Source organism: Ochotona princeps, chromosome 25 (genome assembly GCF_030435755.1).
Source record: "Ochotona princeps isolate mOchPri1 chromosome 25, mOchPri1.hap1, whole genome shotgun sequence".
NCBI lineage: Eukaryota > Metazoa > Chordata > Mammalia > Lagomorpha > Ochotonidae > Ochotona > Ochotona princeps.
In genome coordinates this window covers 23156409-23180273 of record NC_080856.1, presented here as the reverse complement: position 1 = coordinate 23180273, position 23865 = coordinate 23156409, and positions in this window count along the sequence as shown.

The following is a 23865-nucleotide window of genomic DNA, read 5'->3' as shown; positions in this document are numbered from 1 at the left end:
AACAGCAACGAATGGAGGTGTTGCCGGAGGGAATCAAAGAGGGAGATGAGGGAAATGGTGTTTCCGTGTGACCACACAGTAGGTGAGCTCATGCAGCGTGTGCAAGATGTTCCCAGGAAACAGCTCATTGACAGAAAGTGGGGCGGGAAATTTTGTCAGGTCTATCGTTTCAGAGAAACCAGGGGCAGAGCCCCCAGTGTTGACCATTTTGTGACTTTTACTGTCATTTTTTTTCATCCCAGTGGGAATGGCTCAAAATATTTGTATGTTATTTGTCAGGCCTAGACATAAATGTTTGACTTTGCCATGAAGGCATTTTACATGTTCATTTATACTTGTCTGTGAGGCAGACACCAGAAAAATATATGAAATAGGGAACCAAAGCCGGAAGCGGAGTCATAATGAGTACTCTTGGATTCCAGATTTGTATCTCTAAATCTTTGAAGGTTTTTGTTAGAATGTTTCAAATGAAAGCTTTGAAAACAGGTTTCAAAAAAAATCATCAAGTATCACATCAAACTGAATCGAAAATGAATAGAAAAGGCATACACTTATAATATTTTAAATTGCATTGCATTCACTCATTCAAGAAATGTTTTCTGAAAACTCACTGTATGCTAGGCAAGGTACCAGACACTGGAAGTCACCCATTTACACATTTATTCATGGCACATCTAGTGAGTGCCTTATTCTTATCACTGCTATACAGTGTGGGCAAGAAAGCGTCACTATTCTCATGAAACTTATAAATGAAGGGAAAAGATAATCATACGATAGTTATGTTCTACACAGAAAATCTATAGAGGAGAATTAGGGCAGGGGATGACTAAGTAGCTACTTTAGGTTGGGAGAGTAGAGGAGGTAATATTTGCTGGTAATCAGATGACGAGAAGACAGGTGGAGGGAAGGACAATCCAGGTAGAGAATGGGGGGGCCAAAGACCCAAGGCTGAGATGAATTTGATCTGTCATATGGGAGAATTTCAAGGTGGTTTTGAAGTGAGTTTAGGATGCTATGAAATTGAAAAGACGACACTCAAGGATGTCTCCTTGAGTACAAAATGTGAACCAAGAGGACACAGTCCCTAAATTCAGGGGGCAGGGAAATTTTTAATAAAAGAACTCCATTAGCAAAATTTAAAAGTGTGACCATGAAAATGCAGTGCAGGGAGGTATTTCCGGTGCTATGAGAGGGTTGAAAAGTTGTGTGTGAGTGAGCAAGGAAGATCAGGGAAGACTTGCTTGGGGCTAGGCTCTAAGTCTGAGGTCGTGTTGAAGGGACTGTACAGTTTCTTCAAGATGGATCCTTTGCCTTATCTGAAGGAGTTGTTCGGGAGAGGAGAGTCCAACTTGTGCCTGGAAGAACCTCACTCCCACCCTCCCTTTCCTTTATTCTCACGGCCTGCAGAGAGATTTAAAAAAAAAAAAAGATTTCTTTAGAATGTGCAAGCGTGGAGAGAGAGACTGTGTGAATGTTCCCGGAGGCTGCTGATTGCCTAGGCTCTGGGCTAGGCAGCAGAGGCAGCCTGTTCCTTTTCCTGTTGACAAGTTCAGCAGAAAAAAGCAACAATCTCATTCTTTCTCATGAGGAGAGGAGCCGTGAGATGGCAACACTGTTTCTGTTTTTATCATTAGGATCTTGTGAGTCTTTATTCACTGGCATTTGAGGCAGGTTTGAAGTGATGATTTCCGTAGCATTTGACATTAGAAGGTCCTGACTTTCATATGGGACTCTGTTACTCTGTCTCTCTCTCTCTTACACACACACACATAAAGCTAGCGAGCGAGCTTGGATCACTTTCACCTGTGAAACATGGATACTAGTAGTAACTACCCTTTAGAACTATGGCATGCATTGTGCAAGCTCTTGTAGCTTCTTCATGTTAGCATTAAGATGTGTTCCTACAACGAATTAACAAATCATAAATGGGATGGCTCCAAGAAGCCCTGGCTTTTAGCTCTGCAAGCCACAAGACTGAAGTGGGCTTCGCTGGGCTCCGGCCAAGTTGTCAGCAGGGCTGTACTCCACCTAGAGGTCCTGGGCGAGACTGTTTTCTTGCCTTTTCTAGCTCTACGTGGTTGTGTGCATTCTTTGGTTAGTGGGCCTGTTTTGTCTTCAAAGCCAGGAAAGGTGTTGTTTTTCACTCTGCTTCTACCATCACATCTGTTTCCTTTGACCCCTCTGGCTCCATCTTTCACAAATGGTTCTGTTTGCATCCATTTGTGCTTTAAAGAATAAAGTACAGAAGGTTGGGCAATTTATAGAGAATTTTACTGTATTTCTCATATTCTGGAGACTGGGATGCTCACCATGAAGACACTATTGGTGTCTAGTTGGGGCTTGGTCTTTGCTTCCAAAATGGTACCTTGTGTCCTTCAGAAGGCATGAATGTTGTGCCCTTACATGGTGGAAGGTACAGAAAGGGCAGAGGGCCAAGATAATCCCCCTTATGCCTTTCATAAGGCACTAATTCTGTTGTCGAATGTGAGAAAGATTACACTGGACCCAAGTGTAGGATGTTAGGAGTTGTCTTTATTGCCCAAAAGCTCCCGCTACAGTCCAGGTGCCACTGAGCCATACAGCAGATGTGGGGGGTTTTTAAGCTCTCATCCTCCAATCAGATCAAGAACGTACAGAACAAAGTTTCCATGTTTAGGAGACAGGAAGGGAGCTGCCAGAGGCCAAAGCTGTCCTGCTGTTGACTAACCTAACCCAGTGTGGGAGGCAGGAGGAGCCAGTGCAGCTTCAGGAGCCATTTCTGCACTCTCAATTAACTTGAATAGTGCAGTAGGCAGGAGGGGCGGGGTGCAGACAAGGAGCCCCTGGAGTTGGTTTTGCGCCTTCAGTGAACTTGAATGGCATGAGAAGAGTGGAATGTGGAAATTCCATTTCCATGTTATCAATTAAGTTGACTAGTGGGTGCTAACCATCAACCAGCTGTGTTCCGTCACAATTCCATCCACACGGGTAGTGTCCTTGGGGTCTGATCACCTCTTTGCAGGATTTGGGGGATTGAGTTTAAACACAACTTTTGCAGGGGATACAAGTCGCTAAACATTACTGATTAGGGAAGTGGAAGCTTCATAAACAGTGGAATAACAATGGTGAGCTGATTGATGTCAGATTTGGGCAGATCTGAAGCGCTTGAACATTGTCCCAAAGCCAAGAGAACCTCTAATGATTTTAACTATGATGACATGCTCTAGGAGGCAAAGGGGGGAGGCTGAAGTTCTGGAATGCTGTGTTCTAGCTGTGATGTGCGAGTAAGATGTCAAAAGTAGTTCAGATGGGGGAAGTAACCTTCTCCTTAAGGATTTAAAGTGACTGGATTTGGGGAAGTGAGAGACAAGGGGATTAAAAAACTTATTATCTCAAATGAAAGTTGTTAATGGCAGTGGCAGGACCAGAGTATTTGTTGATTGGCAGTGATGAAAGAGTGTTAGCTGTAAAGATTTCACGGTAATTTGCTTCATGTCAGCAAACTATTTTTCTACAGTAATGTTTAGCGACTTGGCAACAGAAGAGAAACTCGGCATGCGAATTGTATGAGTCACTCCTCTTTCAAATGAGATCAAACTCTAACACTTTAATTGTTACTGAGTCTCTGTAAAATCTTCCAACTGTCATCTATGGTATGGGCGTTCACCTAGGACAAGCAGGGGTGTGTTTTTCCTCCCATTAATGGTCTAGATGAAAAGAAATTCTAACAGTAATCAAAGGAAGACTAAAATTCTAATCCTCTTCTTGTTTGGAAAGTGAAAGAGGTATAAAACCACAGTGTAGCTTTTTTTTTTTTCTGTTGACTGGAAGTCCTGAAGTCAACATTCAAGGGTTGAGGGTAGGCTATCGCAAGAAATAATGGAGCAGGGTCCGGCGTGGTGGCCTAGTGGCTAAAGTCCTCACCTTGAATTTGCCCCGGGATCCCATATGGGCACCGATTTTAATCCCGGCAGCTCCACTTCCCATCCAGCTCCCTGCTTGTGGCCTGGGAAAGCAGTCGAGGACGGCCCAAAGCTTGGGATCCGGCACCCGTGTGGGAGACCCAGCAGAGCTCCTGGCTCCTGGCTCCGGATAGGCACAGCACCGGCCATTGTGGTCACTTGGGGTGTGAATCATTGGACGGAAGATCTTCCTCTCTGTCTCTCCTCCTCTCTGTATATCTGACTTTCCAATAAAAATAAATAAATCTTTAAAAAAAGAGTTAATGGAGCTATCTATTTGTGTGCCTGTGTCCATAACAGCTGAGCCCTGAAGGTACAAAGCAGTGTTAGATATTTCAAAGAGGGCTGGACAAGCTTCCCTGGAATGAATGGGAAGATGAAATTTAGACATGTGTGATGTAATGATGTTTTGGTCAATGAGGGATTGCCTATGTAACAATACTCTAAAATTTTGTTGGCTAATGACATTACTCATGTTAGTCTGTGTAAGTATGATGTTTTCTCAAAGACAAAAGTACAAAATGATCATCTGAACTTCTGGTGATCAAGTGACACAGGATAGTACTGGAGAGATCTTATTGGCTGATAAGGTGACTATAATTTTTGGGAATTCTAAGAGGAAACTTAATGAATTAAGCATTTTGGCCAGACCACATGTTTGGCCTCACTGAACATTTATGATCAATTTTTCTCTTTTCACCAGTGACTTCTTAGTCAGAAATGAAGAAAATTCCAAATGTTTTTCTGATTGTCTCCCAGATGAGAGGAGCAGTGCCTATGTGGAAAGATAAGCCACATTTGCTAACCTGAAGTAAGGTTTGTATTTTTGTGTATGGCTTGTTACACTCCTACAAGGAAGCTGGTTGCTAAATGAGGCCCTATCACTTGTTAGACTGAGCTCTGATCTGTCCTTGCTTGATCAACATGTTTTGCAAGGCCAGATGAACAAAATCCTTCCCTCCAGTCAAATGGCAGATTCTTAGCTCACCCATGTAGAAGTTGACCAAACTGGGGGCAGCACTGGCTTCTGCTTATTGGTTTGGTGTAATGAGAGTATCCGGGTTAGGCTTTTCAGTCTCCCGGGCATCCTCTCTTTGGAAGTGTCCTCTCTCCGTATGTAGAGAGTCTGTCTCTGAATAAAGATGGGCTGAACTTAGACTTCTTAGGCCTTCAACTTCTGCTGTGATCTCCCAGGAGAGGTAGACCCAGGGACTCTATATTCAGAGGGAGATTAAAACTTTGATCCTGCCCCTGAGAGCTGTCTCTGGGGAGCTCAGAGGACGGTAGTGTGACTGGCAGAGAATGGAGTGGTCCTCCTATCCATGCACATGGGAGCTTTACACTCAGAATAATTTTCCTTAGTTGTTACCTGGAGACCAGAGGGCCTAATTGTGTTTGTTGAAGAGAGCTGATTGTGTTTCCTGTGTGAGTGGGCTGGGGGTTGTTGCTACTATCCTAGGCTCTTTCCCATAGGTAGTTTCCTGGAAGGCAGGATCTCAAGCTTTAATTCTTTTATACTAATGATACACAGAGTCTAACATAATATCAGAAGCATGTAGTAGTTTAAATAGGGAATAAATGCAATTACAACAACACAAGGATTATTTTAACCTCATGACCATGCCCTAAGCCCCTATGGACTTTTATTGAGCAGCCAGAAATGCTGCTTGCAATTTACTAAATCCATGAGTTTGCTCACTGAGGTTATTTATAATATTGCCATTCTTCATTAGAAAAGTTTTTTTTATAAAGCAGAGTTTTATGAAGTTTTTTCTATAAAGCCTTTGTTAAAGGTGGTTATTATTGAAATTAAGAGGAAAAATTATGACTGCTAATCAACTTGGAAAAATGGTCTATTTTCATGAATAGGCAGCAATTATTGCTAGATTTTTGATGTAGTCTGTGGGCTTACAATTAATTGGTCTTGGTTGTAAGGAAGTGGCTGCTGAATGAATTAATGAATTAATTCTCAAACAGCCCTTTGAGGTGGGTATCATTAACTTTCCATTTTGTGGATGAGAAGATTGATGCAGAGAGGCTGAGGAGGCCGAGGTGGCCAAGGTGACAGTTGCTAAGTGCCAAGCTTTGGGTTTCAGGGTAGTCTGTCTAGCTCCACAGTCATGATATAATTACATGTTCTTAATCATTATTCTTTAAGCACATTATTTCTTTTAGGGATTCCTCAAAACCGATTTTGGAAGTAAACAGCAGCATAGGAGGACTTTGACTTCCTGTCTCAATTTATGTGCAACAGAAGTTTCTAGGGGTGCAGGACTTTTGAGGCCCAAGCTGTGATAGTTCTCCCACCCAAGCTGGCATCTTTATCACTCTTTGCTGGGTGTGATTATGATAAAAATTTGTATGGGGCTCCCCTTGTGGCATTTATAGTTCAGTGGTGAATAATTCAGATGGAGTCACAAATTTAAAATAGGGTCTGAAAGTAAGGGTGAAGTTCAATGAGAGCAAGTAGCAGGAATCATAGGGACAGTAGGGAATCATGTCTGTTGTAACAGAATCAAAAGAGTGTATAATGTTTATTATCTGGGTCTGCATATTGACTTAAGAAAAAGAATGGGCTAATTTCCCCCTTACAGTGATGTGTGTTATTACTACATGGTAAAACCAGAGGACAGTACCAATAATCAGATGTTATACCAATAACACCTCTTTATCTCAAAGGTGCCATCATATCAATGTTTAAGCCTGATGCTTGTCCTTTAGAATAATTATGCCTAGAACATGTGTATTTTTAATCCTACTTTAAAAAATTATTCACAGCTGCAGAGAGCCCCAGAAGCTGTTTTGAAAGAGGATTAAAGTATTGCACTAAGAAGCCTCCATTTCTAATCAACAAAATCCACCGTAGTCATAGAATTAAAATGAAATATCTTGCATGCTTCCCTAGAAGTTTGGAGAATCTGCAGGTTAAAAACAAAGAAAGATTAAAAGCAGCAAAATTGGAACACGTGGGTGAGAATCCATTCTGGATTTCTGTGAACAGCTCTTGGATCTTCGGGAGGGCTGGGGTCGGGCAGGGCAAGGATGGCAGCTCCACTGCTATGCAGCAAGCCCAGCTCTTGGCTACTTGCAGGCCTTCACTGGGTAATTTTGTGGTCCTGAGGAAAGTGGAACCACAAGACATGGTGACTGCAGGTCATCTCAGGTGAAGAAAGAATGAAAAAAAATCAAATCAGGCTCGTATTTTAGTTGAGTGACAAGGTTAGGAGAACACACAGCTTTCAGGAAATAATAGAGAGGAAGAAGGTCTTTTCAGCTGATTTGGAAGAGACAGTTTAACCAAAGGACCAGCTCATCCACAGACAGAAGAAGCTTCTGGCACAGAAGCAGTCAACAGCGGCAGGCAGGAGGCTGAATTCTCTAACTCTTTTCTGACCCTTTGTGTTACCATCCATCACCCAGGTGATTGGGAATAACAGCAGTATTTAGTGCCTGCTGCTGTTATTGAATGATGCCAGGGTAGACAGAAAGTGCTGTGTGAAGGACACACAAGGCCCCACAATAAGCATGAGTGAGAGAGCCTCTGGAGGGAGTCAGCAGTGGAGGCTGAACAGCTATTAAGATTGGACACCACAGAATACAGACTGAACGGAAAGGAGGCATCTCAGAGGCCATGATGCAATTCTTGTCTACTGGTTTACTCCCCAGTGCCCATAATGGCTAGGACAGGGCTGGGCCAAAGCTGGCAACCGGGACTTCACTCCAAGACTTCCATATAGATGGCAGTGACCCAATCCCTAGAACCAACTCTGGAAGTGAAGTATACTTAACATGTAACATGAATATTCAAATTAGGGGCTTACATGCTAGACCAAATGCCCGCTATGGAGGTTACATTTTCATTGTGTTTCTAGTGGTAGTGGACAGGCAGTAAATGATTCAACAAAGGCAGAGACCATGTAGAAAGACAGAATGCATTATGCTAGTTTTAAGTGGGAATTGGGAGAAGCGTTATTTTAGGTTAAGTGGTCAAGATGTCTGAGAAAATAATGTTTGAACCGAATGCTCCAGAAGGAGAAAGACTCAGTCCTACCAAGGAATTAGAGGAAATAGCAAGTAAGTGCAAAGGTCTTGAGGTTTGAAAACAGGGATTTTAGGTGGACAGTAAACAGCTCAGTGCAGCTGGACTGTGAGAGTGATAAGAGAGTATGTTGGAATGCTGGGCAAGTCATCTGGGAAGCTGTGGGTGATGGAGGAGGTTGAAACTGATATTATCCTGTTAGACAAAAGAAAAAAAAGCTAAAGATGGTATACCTACATGGATCCATATAAAAATAACATGTGGATATTGGACTCCATTGTAGATTCCATTCTTTATTGAAAATACCAAAAAAAAAAAAAAAAAAAAGGCTGCAGGATTACTCTGGGACAATTTCATTAAAAATGTTGTTCTTGCTCTTCTCATTGTTTCTTAATTGCCCATTTATTTTTCCTGAAACAAGGAAAATTATTCTCCGACAATAGAAACAAAACCCAAATGAATTTTTTTTTTTTAAAAAAAGAACAAAAACGCTTTTTCCTTTCCAAAGTATCTTATTAATTTCTAGGCAATTATGTCTGCTCTGACTGATTAAGAAAACTTAATGGCATCTTAAATTTTAAAACATTCATAAATAAAATTATCTGAAAATTTTAATAACTGAAAGAACTGAGCAAAGGCACAAAATATTTAAGCTTATTTGCAACATTAATTAGCCTTTAGCTGGAAGGGTAACTGGCTAAAATGAGTTAAAATAGAGATGCACAAGTTAAAAAGAACCATTTCAGACAACCAGGTGCTTCTAATGAACATGTTTTACTGTGTTACATACTATAACAGGAAATGGAATTGAATCCCTGTCCTTTGCCCTTCCCTTCTGCTGTACCCTGAGGAAATAGCCTGGACAAATGGAGTAAGAATTGTTAGGGCTTAGTCACCAGTATGGATACAGTGTGGGTTCCCAGCCTACACAGCACTCTAAGGCAGGAGTTAAAGGGAGTGGTTCTGTGGTGGTGAGGTTCCCCACTTCCTGGGATCTATGACCATTTAGTGCTGTTTCCCAGACTTTATGGTCTTAGGAGCTTTTATATTTTTTAAGAATTGTTGAAGATGCCAGAGGAATTTGTTTTTATGATTTATATTTATTGTTATTTATTGTTAGAATAAGAAGTTCAAGCTAAGGAAGTTATAAGATACCATCTGTGAATTCATTTAAAATTATAATAGCTTTCAACCCAACCAGGACAAAGTTAAAAGCATGTTGATAGTATATTTTGGGACTTTGCAAAAATTTCTTGTTCACCTGCTTTCCATTTTTAAAGGTTTACTTATTTTTGTCTACTTGAAAGGGAGAGTAACGGAGTGAGAGGGGGACAGAGATATTTCTGTCCATTGGTTTGATCCCCAACTGCTTGTTAAAGCTAGAGGTGGGCCAGGCTGAACACAAGAGAACAGAACTCCACTCAGGTTTCTCATGTGGGTGGCAGAAATCCAGCTAGTTAAACCCACAACTGCATTCTCTCAGGATGCATGAAGAAGAAACTGGACTAGACATAGAGTAGATTCTTAAGCTATTACCTTTTATAGGGTTGTGGGCATCCCAAGTAGAAACTTCACCTGTTATATCACAGTCTCCATCCCCCGTTTTGACATCTTAAACCAAAAAACAAAGCAAAGCGAAACATAGAAATATAGGCTCTAAGATAAATTTCCTTTCCTTTCCTTATTTCTAAAGTAAATTGCTTTCTAGCAATGTTATGGAAGTATTTCCAAATAATTTTTGCTCCGTTTGATTAACTGGCATTGGCGTGATTGTTCTTGAATCCTTGTTAAGATGTTGTATTTGAAATGGTCTATATGTGTGATAAAGTACCGAGAACGTCTGGTGAACTTCCTTGGAGAGCAACTGCCAGATGACATTTGTTCGTGTGTTGCCTGTGGCTGAGCTTTGCTTCTTGTTGAATTTCCAAGACCATCGCCATGCCTAGTGAAAGAAATTCTCCAGTGATCTAAGGAGCAGGGGTGGATAGTCCTTGCAGATGTTAAAATCCTGCAATGGTGGTCTCCTAACAGATGTGGAGCACAAATGACATACGTCCTCTGTCTCCTAGAAGTGCTATTCACTCTGAGCAAGATCAGATATAGTGACAACCATATTTTCTTGAGAGAGAGACTTTAAAATCTCAAAGAGGCATTCATTCATGAGTATGAGGGCTTCAAATGAGAATTACATGTTGACCTTTGGGTTTGCTCCAAGAAGGGTTCACCGACTCAAATACACTATTTTTGTCTCTGTTGTTTCATATGGTCAGTCTCCCATGGAAGCTATCTATCATATGTCTGTCTTGTTTCCCTCCTTGGCTTATTATTTATGCCTCACTTCTCCAATATTCTCTAATCTCTCTTCTCCCATTTGCTTTTGTTTTTCTTGAAGTTAGCGCCTATGAGTAGCCAGGAGGAAAAAAAGAAGGAATAACTCAATTCTTGCTTTTCCTCTTCTCTTTACAGAGTTCTTCTCCTTAGACTGTTTTAAAAGGATATTCCTGCATCTTGGGCATCCTTTCACTATTCGCCTACCACCTACAGCACCTGAACTGGTGATTAGCTCTGATGTGTAGAGTAGAAACAAAGAGTCATTGTTTTAAGGATTGTAAGTGACGTAGATGGATCATTTAGCCCAATCTTTCTCACTTTTACAAGAAAGGAAATTGGGAACTAGGTGAGTGGGGTGAGTTATACAAGTTCATGAGCAGTGGACCAAGAAGCCCTTTTTGCAAAAGTATGATGCGTATAGCCATTGTGTGCCCTCTGCATTTCAGGTGCTGTCTCATGGCTAGCTCATTTTCACTTTTATTTAGATGATGAACCATGATCAGGATGCTGAAGACAGCTCCTTGGTCCCCAGATTGCAGAACACTGGAAAGCTTGATGGTGAACTTCACATTTCATCTCTGTCTCCGACTTGCTTTGCCTTCACCCACGTAGTCACACGTCTCATCAGTTTGTGGGACACTAGTAAGAAATGTGATTAAAATTGGTATTTAAAAATGGCACAGCTCTGTTCCTTTAAGACCTGAAAACAAAGTTCTTTGAGGCCTCATGCATGCCTTGAAAGTTCATTAAAAACATCTCTTCAATACCATCACACTTAGCTGGGTTCATGTTAAAGAAGAAAAATGTTAAGTACAAAATTTATGCATCAGTATTTTAATCAAGCCAGACACTCCTTCTTGCTGTTCAACATGGGAGTTAAAAATCTGCATTTAAATTGTGGTTCTAAAATATAGATCCCAAGGACCTGAGAGGCTCCTCCCAGGAGGAACACGGTAGAGACAGTATGAACTTTCTGCTTATCTTTGATTCTACCAGCTCTTGAAAGTTCAGGAATGAGCTGCAAGGAGAAATCGCTTTAGGAAATAACAAGAAAATGCTTGGGGATTTGGTACAGAGCTTCATTTAATGATTAGATTTTTTTCCCAGTCATTCGTAAGGGCTGAATATACATGATCTGACAAGAATTATGGTGTGGGACTGCTAATAGGCAATTTATTCAACAGCTGTGAGGAGGGTTATTGCTTTCTGTCAACAGTCATGCGTACTTGGTTTGTGGTGATGGTGGGCAGCTGCTGGAGGAAGAGTAGGATCCTGGAAGGATTGCCACAGAGGCTTCCCGGAACCAGGCTTTGCTTGGGCTGCCATGCAGGCACAGAGCCTGGCACGACTAAAGTCCAAACACACAGGAAATCTTATTTCCGGAGCCAAAAGAATTTGTTTGTGGGACCAAGAGAGAAAATTGTCACATCGTAAATCTTTTTCCATAGTGCCTGGGATTTTTCGCTTGCTCATGATCCACACATTGCTGTCATGTTGGTTTCTTAAAAGCAGTTCTGAAGACATGTAATTAGCCTGCACAGATACAGTTATTGACTTCATTTTAAATCAAAACACAGTTTCTCTGCTTGGCATTTGAGCACCAACTCTTCCCATCTTGTTCGATATGAATCTTTTTTTTTTTTTTTAAGATTTATTCATTTTATTACAGCCAGATATACAGAGAGGAGGAGAGACAGAGGGGAAGATCTTCCGTCCGATGATTCACTCCCCAAGTGAGCCGCAACGGGCCGATGCGCGCCGATCCGAAGCCGGGAACCAGGAACCTCTTCCAGGTCTCCCAAGCGGGTGCAGGGTCCCAATGCATTGGGCCGTCCCCGACTGCTTTCCCAGGCCACAAGCAGGAAGCTGGATGGGAAGTGGAGTTGCTGGAATTAGAACCGGCGCCCACATGGGATCCCGGGGCTTTCAAGGCGAGGACTTTAGCCGCTAGGCCACGCCGCCGGGCCCGTTCGATATGAATCTTACATGCCCTCATCTTCGTCTCCTTCTCTAGGTAATAATATTTATCCACAGCAGGTGGCCCATTTCAGCACACGCTTCACTTCCATCCGTGTTCCTGCATACTCTTCTTTCTTTACTTCCTGTTTTCAACCTTGTCTTCCATTAACGAGCTTATCCACCAGTGCCTCAAAAATGCCTTACAGAATTCAGTCTGATTATGAACTAGATGGAACACTTTAGGATTCAGTTTCCTCATTGGAGTTGTTACGAGAATCTAAACATGTATATGGAAATCCTGATTGGCTGTAATAAAAGTATGGCTTTTTTTCCCCGTGTGTTTTGATCTTTTTGATAATGGGAGTAATGAGTAAGCAACCCATGAGAAGATAAGCTTGGGCTTTGGTTTTCAGCATGGATTGAGGCAACAATGTGTTCAAGGGGAGGTGCAAATCAACTAGAGACAATGCTGTTTGGCTCTCTTTCTTGTCACCCGCTCCTCTGCCACCAATTTTCAAAATAAACTTTCGAAGAGAATCATTGACAGATGTTGACATAACTTCAGGGGCTACCCAACACCTGGGGTGCTGGATTGTCAGGTGGGATTTGCTAAGTTACCTTCTCGGCTGGTCGCTGTTACTGTGGTGTGTATTTTTCATCATCACACTCATCCCCAAACTTGTATACCACTATGCGCCTCATGTTTTTTTTTTTTTACACTTAATGGAGTTCCTCCCTCTAAACCTTCTCTTCTATACTTGTTAAGAAGAGCACATATTTTGCCTTGTAAATAAAAGGATTTCATCCTGCTGCACAATTTTTGTCTTAATACAGGGCTCACATTATATAGTTGTTTATTATACCTGATGGATTATGGGACACTTTCTGAGTTAAATTCAGCACCACAACCTGCTCTCTCCTTACATCATCTCCTTCTAGACCTAAGCTGTCCTTTGAAGCTGACCTGGTTACTATGTTTTGATTAATTCCACACTGCAGCCCTGCTTAGCTATAATTGCGGCATGCCAAGGCGAAAATCTTAATGATTTACACCAAAATCAGATGCTGGAAAATTGCTTTCAATGATGCTATTGAAGATGATTTCTCAGGGGCTGTGTTTGTGGTAAACAGCGTTTAAATGAAGCAGAGCTGTGTCATCTGGGTTTGGAAAGTCAAGAGATTGAACAGTGGAAAAGTTCAGGGAATAGCATTATAGTTTTTGCTTTTGTGGGGGTGATGTGTATGTTTTGTGTTTATATATATTTTAAATGTATTCGTTAAGGTTAAGTTTGATTTCACATAATGTGAAAGCCCAATTTGACAGGGTCTTGAACAACAAAGAAGTTGCTTCTTTTTCACATAAGACTAGAGAAAAAGTAGGTAGTCCAGGATTGGTGTATGGTTCTACAAAGTCTTTAGCCACAAAGGCTGCTTCTGAGTCTCACTATCCTTAAGCCGTGGGTTTCATTCATAATCCAGAATGACTAAGGAGCCAACCTATGCAAATGTGTACTAGGTACGTAATGGAAGATAAGGATGTCCTTTTTAAAAAGATTGATTTATTTTATTGCAAAGGAAGACTTACAGAGGGCTATAACTGCTGGAGCTCAGCTAATTAATTCATTTGATCATATCTCAGGGGCAGGTGAGAACCGAGCAACTGGCGTAATCAATGTTAATCGTGATTCTTGAACATGACTCATCTATTTTAGTATTCTTTGGGGCCCTAGTGATAGTATATTTGGGGGGCTTTTGTTTTTTAATGTTGATTGTTCATGAACTGGCTTAGATAAATGTTTTCTTAAATTTGGCCCTAGAAATGATATATAATTTTTCCAGTCTACTTTTGAGAAAGCTACCTTTTTTAAAGATTTTATTTATTTTTATTGTAAAGTCAGATATACAGAGAGGAGGAGAGACAGAGAGGAAGCTCTTCCGTTCACTGATTCATTCCCCCAGGTGGCTGCAACAGCCAGAACTGAGCTGATCTGAAACCAGGAGCCAGGAGCCTCTTCCAGGTCTCCCATGCAGGTGCAGGGTCCCAATACTTTGGGCCGTCCTTGACCACTTTCCCAAGCTACAAGCAGAGAGCTGGATGGAAAGTGGAGCTGCCAGGATTAGAACCAGTGTCCAAATGGGATCCCGGTGCATGCAAGGAGAGGACCTTAGCTGCGAGGCTACTACGCTGGGCCCAGGGTTAAGTAAAAGAAGAGACGGGGGAAATGAACTTCCTTAGGTGTGCATCACTTTGGACTCACTGTGGGTGGTAGAGCATACTCTTGGGGATGATTTGGCAGGATGCTCTGTGGATTAGGCCTGGATTCTTTCTCTTGGTCCACTGATGAATAATATCCCACAGTTAATTAGATAGGTAGGCTAGGATATATTAGAGTTCAGAGTCTATTATGAAACTGAGAAAAGCTAAATCTGCCTTACTCTTGACTTTCTTAATGCTAGTTTAAAAGATAAATAAAACAAAATTACAACTGGCTTGTGCCTAGAAGGAGGGTGTTCAAATACTGGAACAAAGGAAAATGCATGAATCTTTGGGAACAGAGGCAAGGAGACTGGCATTCAGTAAGTCTCCTAAGCCTACCAGTCATGGATGTTGGTGATAGTGATGGTTTGCATTGGTTGACCCTGTTACAATAGAAACAGACCCAAACTAGCAGTGGAATAAACCTAGCCATCACATCCACAGAAAACATAAGTGAGAAAGGGCAAAATCTGGCTTCAGCAGAAGGCCAACACAGATGATAATGACTGCATCCAATCTGAGTCACAGGAATGTTGTGATCTGTGTTTAACGGAATCTTACAGACCACAGTCCTCACACGTCCTTTTTAGCTGGTGAACAAGAAATCCAGCATAGCGAAGAAACTTTCTCCACATCATACATCTACCATGGCCAAGCTGGGACAGCAGCAGGTCCCCTGCTATCCAACCCGTGTACCCCTTCCCATGGATTAATTATCATCCTTGGGCACTCTGCTGTGATGGCAAGATAGTCACCTTGTTCATGGCCATGGTTATTTCATAGGTTATTTCATGGTTATTTCAACCTCATGATTCAGTAGGTCTTTACTGAGTGCTGGTATGTACCAGGCACTGCCCTGGGCACAAACATTGTCAGAGAGACATATTCTTGTCCTATATTTTTTTCTGTGACTTCAGTCTTGACAATCCTTTTTTTTCTGGCAATTTCCCTTTTTGAGACTCATTTTCGTTGTCTGTGGTGGCTTCCTGCTAGTTCTTGAAGAGTGGCGAAGGTGAGGAAGTGACTGAGGGTTTCGGGGTGAGAGGACTTTCTGATGTGCATTGGAGCGATTGCTCATACCTTCACATTTAAAATGTCAGAAATGTTTTCGTAAGTATCTTAAAAATTACATGGGGCATAGTGTAGAGATTTTCAGAGCTGAGGAAGAATGATAAATCATTGTTGTATTTTAACTGTCAAAGCTGCCTCCTGAGTAAAAATTTGCATGTAGATTTCTCAAAAAAATGAAATAAGCAAAGATTTTGGAGTGAGGTTGGATAGAAAATCTTTATATTATGAAAAGTAGGCAATTATTATTTCTCCCAGAAGGGAGAATGACCCTTCGGAAAGTTGTCTCACATCGGGATAAGGAAGGTGGGCCCTAATCCCTGGGTGGAGAGTAGCCAATGGCTTGTGACTGCTGGGGATAAGGTGACTAGATTTAGCAAATAAAAACACATTTATGAAACTATGTTTAGATCTCCATATACAATTTTTTTTTACTTTATCTCATGTTGTATTTGGGATATAATCATACTAAAAATTATTTTTGGTGTGAAATTCAGATGGAGTGACTGTCTGTATTGTTACCTGGCAATTCAACGTAGGAAGAGGCATCGCCTTGGGCCAAATACATCTCCTCAGCAGAGGGGGTTCCCAGAGGCTGGCAGGGAAAGGTTGAGTGTAGACCCCATTCTCAGCAAATGGGCAAATGTCCTGTCCTGGGAGGGGAGTGTGGAGGTATTCCACAGTATCCACCATAGGTGCACACCACTTCATGTTTTGCATCACTGTTAGTTGCCAATGTTAGAATCTAATCGGTGAGTGTTAGATTCTAGAAATGAAATATTTTCTATTGAAAAAACGGGAGATTTCATGGTTTCTTCTTCACAAGAAGTGACACAGACATGTGGAAGTGGCTTGGGATGCCCAGGATGTGTATGAGAATGTCGCCACCCTGCAGCTATACTAAAATGACGAGGAATATTCTTGGAGGTCCAGGAAAAACTGGCAAAAGCGGCTGCGTTTTAAACCCTTCTTTGCTGCTCCTGTCCCCGTGTAAGCTTTCCTACCCGCTTCTTTGCCACCCTTCCTCCCGTTTTCCACCACCCTTCTTCCCAATGCTTCCCGTTTCTGTATTCCCCCCATTCCCCAAGTAAAAGCCACCAGAATGTCACGAACCAAAAAGGCCTTTATTGCCAAAAGTGAGCTGCTTAAATATAGTTCTTCCACCAATCACTTCTGCCTGTGGTCCACGGGGCGCTATCTGATAGGCCAGCAATCGCAGCCAGGGAGAATTAGCCTATCCTTGTGACTTCCTGCCTGCCCACTGGCGGGATAAGTCCTGCCTCCTGGCACTTGGCCAGCCGCCATCTTGAAGCCCCTCATCCATGTGGGGTCAGCTGCTCCCCACATCTCCCCCCCTTTTTCCGTGCCTGGCTTAGGTAACACTATTCCTGGCTTCGAAGAGTGCCATTCCAGCTCCTCCCCTGTAAATTCCCTTTTTTCACTATCATTTCCTTCCTTGGAGTCAGAATCTACTTGGGAGGCTCAACTTCCTCTTTCCGATAGATAATCCTCCCTAACTCTAGAAGTTTCAACCACATTCAGTGGAGCAGATACAACTTGCTCATCTTCTACAGCCAAAGCATCCCTCTTCTGTTTTGCAAGAACTTCCTCATACAATGTCTCTTTCATAAAAAACCAGAAAAAGAGAAAAGTTACTGTAATAACAACTGAAGGAATAAAAACAATAAAATATATTGACTCATAAAACTCCATGGTGCTTTCGTCCTATAAAACCCTCAGCTGCTGAGGAAGGAGATTCAGAAAAAACAGTGGTGCTGGCTCCGCAGCCCGAGACGCCCGCTCGAGGTGCAGCTGCCACTGCAGTCGCTCAGGTGCCATTGAGCCGCCCCGCCACTGTGGGCAATCCCGCCCCTTTGGGCAAATTCTGCCTCTCTGGGCAATATTCCGCCTCTCTGGGCTGTATTCCCGCCTCTCTGGGTTGTATTCTCTATGCCGGCACAGGCCGAAAAATTCCCTCTCTGCTGCTTTTCCTATACCAGCGCAGGCCGAAAAATTTCTGACTCTCTCTGCTGTTTTTCTTATGCTGGCGTAGCTGAAAAATTTCTGTCTCAGCTGCTTATTGGCGTAGGCCGAAAAATTTCTGCCTCAGCCGCTTGTCCTATGCTGGCGCAGGCTGAAGGTTTTTCTTTTTCCCGTACGCTTTTCTATGCTGGCTGAAAGTTTTTCTTTCTTTTCTACTTGTCCAGAAAATTTCCTGTATGGGCCACCACAATGTCGCCGCCCTGCAGCGACACTAAAATGACGAGGAATATTCTTGGAGGTCCAGGAAAAACTGGCAAAAGCGGCTGCGTTTTAAACCCTTCTTCGCTGCTCCTGTCCCCGTCTGTCTAAGCTTTCCTACCCGCTTCTTCGCCACCCTTCTTCCCAATTCTTCCCGTTTCTGTACTCCCCCCGTTGCCCATGTAAGAGCCTTTGCCGAACCAAAAAGGGCTTTATTGCCGAAAACGGCTGCTTAAATATAGTTCTTCCACCAATCACTTCTGCCTGTGGTCCACGGGGCGCTATCTGATAGGCCAGCAATCGCAGCGAGGGAGAATTAGCCTATCCTTGTGACTTCCTGCCTGCCCACTGGCGGGACAAGTCCTGCCTCCTGGCACTCGGCCAGCCGCCATCTTGAAGCCCCTCATCCGTGTGGGGTCGGCCGCTCCCCACATAAGAGTGCCTGGTTCCAGTTCTGGTCCTGTTTCTCATTGGATTTCCTGCGAATGCGCAGTATGGAATGTAGCAGTGATGGCTCAGGTGCGTGGCTCCCTGCCTCTCACCAGGTGAGTTTCAGACTCTTGGCTTCCGTCTGGTCTAGCCCTACATGTTTCAGGGACTTGTAAAATGAAGCTGAGGATGGCATCTCTTTTTGTCTCTCTGCCATTCAAATATATGAACTTGAAGCACAAATGAAAAAAAAATGAAGGAGAAGGGAAACATTCTCCTGCTTGCTCAAATACATGATTTTGTTGTTAGAAATCGGGGCCGAGCTGAACTGACAACTGTTCTGTTATGTAATGGTTTCAGAAATGATAGCCATGAAGCAGTTATAACCAAATGAAAGTTCTTAGATTCATAAATATCCCTTGATATTTAAGTCTTTTACAGAAAATGTACCTACTGATAGATTAACTTCTGTGCTTATTTAAGAATCTGAAACTGAATATAGTAAGAGATTTCATTATTTTCTGGGAGTCTTACAGAGGTGTTTTGTGACACAGACAAACGTTTGGATATCTTGCTTTGAATTCTTTCTAGGCTAAAATTTTCACAGTTATTAAGCTCTAGCAGCAACATCTGGGCACAGGTCATTATCATTATGTTAACTTGTACGTCTCATCTTCTCCTGAGAAGAACTTTGGCTCTGATGGGGTTTATCCCTCTGCTTGCCTTTGCAAGGAGGTGACAAAGCTTATTATCATTTTTTAGACTACCTTGATTTTTTTAACCCAGCTTCGCTGAATCAAATCATACAGCAGTCTACTTCACAGGAACATGCCATATCTCCTCCAGCTGCTTTCAGGCAATAAAGCCCCAATTTGTATTTTTACCATAATGATCAAACGTATATTATGAAGAATTTTCAAAAAACGTGTCGTTTATTGATTTTTAAAAGTTGTGATGAAACTTATACCTTGATTGCTAAAAGCTACATTCTTACATTATTTTGGTTTTCACATAATTGCTTTGGATAAATTACGTTTTAATTTGATTCTTTATTTATCTTGAATAATCTTATACAAAAGAGTTCTGGGAATCCTGCCATTAATAATGATATGTTTGCAATTATAATAATGCTGATGGTCACTGTCATTTGTTCAATCAATGTGTGTCACACAACCTGCACCTTCTAGGTGCTTTCCTGTGCTCTGGGAATACCAATTAAATGAGGCTGACACAGCTTTTGTGCCTTTGTTGAATTCATATTTAAATTAGTGAAGTGGGGATTGGTAAAGTTTTAGGAAAATATATAGAAAATATAAGTAGAAGAATATGTAGAACATCTAAGTTGATGACAAAAAAAAAAAAAAAAAAGCAAAAGAAAGGGGCTAAGAGTGTTGTCATTGCAAAGAGGCTGTCTTCTCTGATGAGACCTAGCATGACACACACATTTTGCTTAGTATTATGTGTGAGGATGTTTGTTTTCTAATCCTGTGAGGATGTCCATTTTATTACAAACCGTCCTCCCAATGGGAACCCATGGGAAAGCTTTCTCTTTGATCTTACAAGCAGCAATAGCTGAGCTTTCCTGACTCACTGGTTCCTTTTCGCCTTCTGGGCCCCAAGAATCATGTGACAGATGGTGGTTACCTCTCTGTTGAATTTACAAAGAAACTTAAAACTTGAGTGTGACCTTATTCCTGGCTCTGCTTTTCCTTCTCTCCCTTATTTTGGTTTTTGTTCCAATTGAGTCACATACTTATTTTACAATTTATTTTGTGTTGTTATATTGTAAGTACTTTAGTAAGTTTTCTTCTTGGATAAGGTGAGGAAGGCATGAGTTAAGCAAATACTTATGCATACACATTTGTTAGGAGCCACAGACTTATGGGCCTTAGACTTGGCCTACCTGACAGCCTGTTGCATTGCAAAAGCCTGCAGGCAGGGCTACAGCAAGCAGGATATTAGGCCAAAACATCCTCTGTAGAGCAAGCAGAATAGAACCTCCACCCTTGTTCCTGTTCAAATAATTAGTTCCTCCCCTGTTTCAATATAGCTGATTAGTTCCTTCCCTGCTTCAGTGAAGATAATTACTCCCAGGAAACCCCTCCCTTTCTCCACCTCCCCTAGAGAAGAAGGTATATATATGAGGAGTAAAAATAAAGAGAGAGGCACTCTTTTTCACCAAGTACGAGTGTCCGTGTGTTTCTTGGGCCAGCAGCCTGGGGCTAGCAGCCCGGCGTTCCCAGTCCACCCTCAGGGTTTGAGCGTCGTGTCCTGCAGGTATGGACACACATTTACATACTTCAGTGGACACATCATGATGGGAAGGTGTAGTACTGTAGCCTTATTTTCTTTATTTCCATATACCTTGAACTTGGAATTTTTTTTTGATTTGAAAAAGCTTTTCATGCTTTACAGAACTTTGCTTATAGGTGTTCAACATATGTTTATGGAATAACAATTTTAATACCAGTTGTATTACATAACATCATATCCTCTTAAATTAACGCAAACATGTGGTATCTGACCTTTTGGGATTGGCTCGTTTCCCTTAGCATTATGGTTTCCAGTTTGGCCCATTTGGCCACAAAGAACTGCATTTTGTTTTTTTTAATAGCTGAGTAGTATTCCATGGAGTAGATGAACCATAGCTTTCTTATCCAGTCTTCTGCTGATGGGCATTTCGGTTGCTTCCATGTTTTTGCAATTACTGATTGTGCTGCTATGAGCATAGGGGTGCATGTTGGCTTCTCATAAAACAGGTGTTTTGGGTATATTCCTAGGAGTGCTATTGCTGGATCATACGGTATGTCGATTTTGAGTTGTTTGAATGTTCTCCATACTGATTTCCATAGAGGCTGTATCAGCCTGCAGCCCCACCAGCAGTGGAGTAGGGTTCCCTTTTCCCCACAACCTCGCCAACGAGTGTTGTTGGTGCTTTTATTCATGTGGGCCAGTCTTACTGGCGTTAGGTGGTACCTCATTGATGTTTTAATTTGGATTTCCCTTATTGCCAGGGAACTTGAGCATTTTTTCTTATGTTTATTTGCCATTTGGGTTTGTTCTTTTGTGAAGTGTTTGCCCATTTCCCGTGCCCATTTCTTGAGTGGCTTGTTTGTTTTGACATTTTGGTTGTTTTGTAGTTCTTTGTATATTCTGGAAATTAGCCCTCTGTCACCTATGTCGTGCGTGAAGATCTTCTCCCATTCTGTGGGTTGCTTTTTTACTTTGTTGATTGTTTCCTTCGCTGTACAGAAGGAACATATGTTATATGTTGTGTATAAACTAAAACTGAATTGACAATGAGGTGATCACAGAAGATGGTTAAGAAATTGCAATTGTTTTTAACATATTGGTTACTCAATACTGTAACTATTAGTTACACAGCAAAGTTAATTGTTGCTGAGGGTATGTTGGAGCCTTTAACTGATCGGGTTGATAATCTGATGGTTCTGCCCTTGGACCGGTCAGGGTCTCCCCAGGAAGCTGAGGAACTAGATTGAACTATAAGATGTTGGACTCTATGTTTAGTTTATGCTTGCAAAGAGGGAATCTCAACTGTGCTTGATCAGTGGATATGCAACAAGGTGGAATATTCCACATGGGGAGAGGGCGGGGGGAGGGGTGGGGTGATTCCCAGTTCCAACGAAACTGTATCACATAATACAATGTAATCAATGAATAAAAAAATAATAAAATAAAAAAACCAGTTATAATTTATTATTATTATTATATTTATTTTATTTTTTATTGCAAAGTCAGACACACAGAGAAGAGGAGAGACAGAGAGGAAAATCTTCCATCCGATAATTCACTCCCCAAGTGATTGCAACAGCTGGAGTCGTGCCGATCTGAAGCCAGGAGTCTGGAGATTCATGCGGGGTGCAGGAACCCAAGGTCTTGGGCCATCCTCTACTGCTTTCCCAGGCCACAAGAAGGGATCTGAATGGGAAGCGGGGCTACCGGAATTAGAACCGGCACCCACATGAGATCCCAGCATCCCCAAGATGAGTGATCCAGCCACCAGGCCACCACGCCGGGCCCACTAGTTGTAATTTAAGCTGCAACTGACAGATGTTCATGCATATCTGAGTTATTTTCATTTGAATATCAGGCACATGAAATCTTTCTGAGATTACTTTTATGAATATTATATTAAATTACAAACTCTTTAGTATAAAGGGGTGAAAGTAAATTGGAACGTAATTGACATTAATCATGATTCTTTTAAACTGATCTGTGAAGATTCTCAACCACTGTGTTTGAATAATTTTTGGGTGACACAACCCTTTGAAACTTACAGTATCCCAGAAAATTCAGTTACACAAAAATTACATGCACTGTGGAGGAGTTGTGGGACACTTGCTCATCAGTTACAGAAGAGTTATGGAAGCCCATTCATTAGGTAACCCCATGTTCCAAATCCTTGCTTTATGATTTCCTTTTTATATTTCTTGATAGAAAAAAATGTGCAGGGGCTATTGTTATTGCACAGTGTGCTAACCTACTATCTGTAATGTTAGTATCTCCTATTGATTCACACATGTGAATATCAGCTACTTTGCTTCTATTTACTTCCCTTTTATTATGCCTGGAAAAGCAGAAGATGGCCCAAATATTTGGCCTTCTGCTACCTGTGTGGGAGAACCATATGGAGTTCCTGGATCTTGACTTTGGTCTGGTCTGTGACCATGTGGCCCTATGGGGAGTGAAGTAACTGAACAAAAAATACCTTTTTTCTCTGTTTTTGTCTCTCTCTCTCTGACTCTCCCCTTCAAATAAGTAAATCTTTGAAAGTGTAACAAATTACCTGTAACTCCACCTCCAAGATACAGCTAATGTTCACAAAATTTGGGCATATTTAATTTTGATTCTTTGCATTTTTGAAGTATGCTGAGTTAGTAGTGTTGGTTGAAACTGTATTATTTTCTTCTTTTAAAGTATAATTGATTTATTTGAAAGACAAAATTATAGAGAAAGAGAGACAGAGATAGAGAAAGAAATTCTCCAACCGCTGATTTACTTTCCAAATGGCCACCCTAAGCAGAGCTAGGCAAGACCGAAGCTTCATCCAGGTCTCCCATTAGGGCGAGGAGCTCAAGAACCGGGGCCGTTCTTCACTGCTTTCCCTGATGTTACTAGCAGGAAGCTGGGTCAGAAGTGGAGCAGCCGGTAATTGAGCTGGCACCACATGGAAGTCTGGTACTGTAGAAGCAAGCTTAACTGGCTGTGTCACAGTGCTTGTTTCTGAATTACTCTTCTAGTTTTTTTTGGCATGATCATATGTAGTGAGAAGGTCACAATGAAATAATACATACTTTGTAAATGTAATTTTTGATGGTTGGATGCTATTGCCATGTATGCCTTAGTCATTTTTCCTAACACTGCACTGTGAGGTCCTTTCCTTTTGGAATTCTCGTGAGCATCTTACAACACACATTTGTTGACACATCCAAACATTTTCCAGGGATTCCTCGAAGGAGAATTACTAAGTGCAAATGTATATAATTACTAACATTAAAGATCAACGAAGTGTTTCTCAGAAAGATTGTTTCAATTATATGGGTACCAACAGTGTGTAAAGGGTACCCCAGAAAGTATCT